This window comes from Otolemur garnettii, unplaced genomic scaffold (assembly GCF_000181295.1).
Source record: "Otolemur garnettii isolate 467f Iridium unplaced genomic scaffold, OtoGar3 scaffold00104, whole genome shotgun sequence".
Classification (NCBI taxonomy): domain Eukaryota; kingdom Metazoa; phylum Chordata; class Mammalia; order Primates; family Galagidae; genus Otolemur; species Otolemur garnettii.
Genome location: NW_003852499.1, coordinates 7081887 through 7084763, shown reverse-complemented (window position 1 = coordinate 7084763; position 2877 = coordinate 7081887).

The window sequence follows — 2877 nt, the reverse complement described above, 5'->3', positions numbered from 1 at the left end:
CTAACCTCTCTCAACCTTTTCCCTTATCTATAAAATGGGGATAATAATAGGACTCCCCCTTACTGGGTTGTTAAGTTAAATGAGTAGGTGAATGTAAGTCATTCAAAATAGTCCTTCACTATTAGTAAGTTCTATATATATGTGTTAGTTATTAAGAATATATTACTTGCACACATCCTCTTAAAAGCACAATTGTTGCATAAAATGATAAATACATACCAACCTAAAGTTGCATAAAATGATAAATACATACCAACCTAAAACTAACTCCTGGTTATAATTCTTGCTTCCTTTCTGATAAGAATAGTAACCTGCTGAATTAGGAAATGATAAGAAGACATAATGTCTTTTTATTTTTATCAAGGCTTGTTACAAAGTTTGTTAGAACATTATCATGTTCAAGATGAAGAAATGCGAGCTAGAAGATATCAAAAGCATATTCCTGTTGGATTGGAGGACAGTCCTCAGGCCCATGCCACAAAACTTTATCCTTGATCTATGCTATTCGATGTTTTGATCAATAGCTTCCACAAACACTGAGAGAAGCACCCACTAAATTTTCAAATGACATAGGTGCAGAGGGATTGTGGATTAATATACGAGCACCAAATCCAGGTTTTATAAGATCTCAACTGGTTTGAACAATGAGCTAAAATAAGCAAAATAAAATTTTAGAGTGATAAATGTAAAAGCTCTAGACTTACATTTAAATAATCACCCGCACATGTAAGTTTTGGGTATACATTAACCAAAAAAAGAGAAAGAAAGAAAGAAAAAGTCCATCATTTGCCAAAACTTGTTAACAAGCTAAATAATCATCAAATAACTAAACCTGGGATAAAAGAAATCTTAGACTTTACCAAATCTTAAATTAAGGAAGGTGATAGACCCATTATACCCTTTTAGGGGAAGGATACATAATTTTTACTGGACTCTTAAAGATATGTTTGATCGCTCCTCACCTCCCCCCCCAAATATTTAAGAATAATTAATCTATAGTTTGATGTTAAGTTCTGACCACTACTTTTAAAGAAGAAATTGACAAAATAATGCCAACTATTGGGGTTCAGGATGGCAAAAGCCTTGGAAATCGTGTCCTGTGAAGAAACTTGGGAAACACTGCACGGATAAGACAATTTGTGTTGGGGATGTGATAACATTCTTTAAATATCTGAAGGACTTGTGTGTGTAAAGTGGATTAGATTTATTCTGTGTGGCTCCAAAGGGCAGAAAGGTGGAAGTTACAAGGAGACAGATTTTAGCTTTAATATAAGCAAGAATTTGCTACTGATTAAAGCTGCCCTAAATTGGAATTGACTGTTCCCTGAGCCAGTGAACTTCTTGTTACAGGAAATGTTCAAACAGAAGCTGGATGGCTGCTCACCAGTCTGTGACATGAAGGGCAATTTCCACATGGAGCATAGGTTGGAATGAATGACCACTAAAGACACTTTCAACCCTAAGAGCCTGTCATTTCCTGATCCTTGTCATTGTTAGGCTGGTTCCTTAGCACTCCTCCCAACCAGCCCCAAATAAGAATAAACTTGGGATAAAAGGAATCTTAGACTTTATCAAATGTTTTTAATTTACATTGTGGTGTTTTTGGTTATATTTAATGGAGCATATAAATGGTATGTTCCTACAGAATTAAATGACTTAAATAGAATCATAAAATAGAGTCTTAGAAGAAGCTTAAAGCTTGAGCCCTTTACAGTTAATCTAGTTCTGTTCCAGCTAGGACTAAAGGAGAAACTATGGCCTGAGGAAATAGAATTATTTGCCCAAGATCTTAAATTTTTCTACTAGCCAGACTTCTTTTTTTTTTCTTTTGTTTTGTTTGTTTGTTTTTCTCTAGCTGTACTTCTTAAAACTAGGATATCACTTTTTTTTTTTCCAGACATATGTCTCACCCAGGCTAGAGTGCTGAGGTTGCTAGCTCATAGCAATCTCAAATTCCTGGGTTCAAGCAATCCTCTTGTCTTAGCTTCCTGAGTAGCTGGAACTACAGGCCCCTGCCACAACGCTCAGCTAATTTTTCTATTTTTAGTAGAGATGGGGTCTTGCTCTTGCTCAGGCTGGTCTTATACTTCTAAGTTCAAGCAATCCTCTTACCTTGGCTTCCCAGAGTGCTAGGATTACAGGTGTGAACCACCACACCCGACCCCATATTACCTTTTTAACTGTCAAATGTTTGAGTAAAAAAGAATTTCCAGACCCAGTAGAGAATTAATTCTCCTGGTGATAAAGACTTGTTACAAGATCACAGGATTGTCTAGCAGCCCCTTTTCATTATTCAGGTTTAAGTTAATTGCAGGTAGATTATTCAGACATAATTTCTTCTTCCCTCAGCTTGCCTTTTAAGCCTAATGCTATTCGTATTAGATATGTGGATAAATGGAGATAGAAAGATAAAGAATATTAGAGGAGAAAATTGAGAGAGAGAGAGAGAGGCTAGTATAGCTTGGTGCCCGTAGCTCAGTGAGTAGGGCACAGGCCACATACACAGAAGCTGGCAGGTTCAAGCCCAGCTGAGCCTGCTAAACAACAATGACAACTAAAACAAAAAATAGTTGGGCATTGTGGCAGGCGCCTGTAGTCCCAGCTACTTAGGGGTCTGAGACGAGAGAATCACTTAATCCTAAGAGTTTGAGGTTGCTGTGAGCTGTGACAGCACAGCACTCTATTGAGGGTGACACAGTAAGACTCTGTCTCAAAAAAAAAAAAAGATGCTAGGATAAAAATTATTAGCTAAAATTAGAATTTTAGGCTGGGTGCCCATAGCTCAGTGGTTAGGGCACCAGCTGTATGCTGTGGGGCTGGTGGGTTCGAACCCAGCCCAGGCCTGCTAAACAAACAAAAAAATAGCCAGTTGTTGTG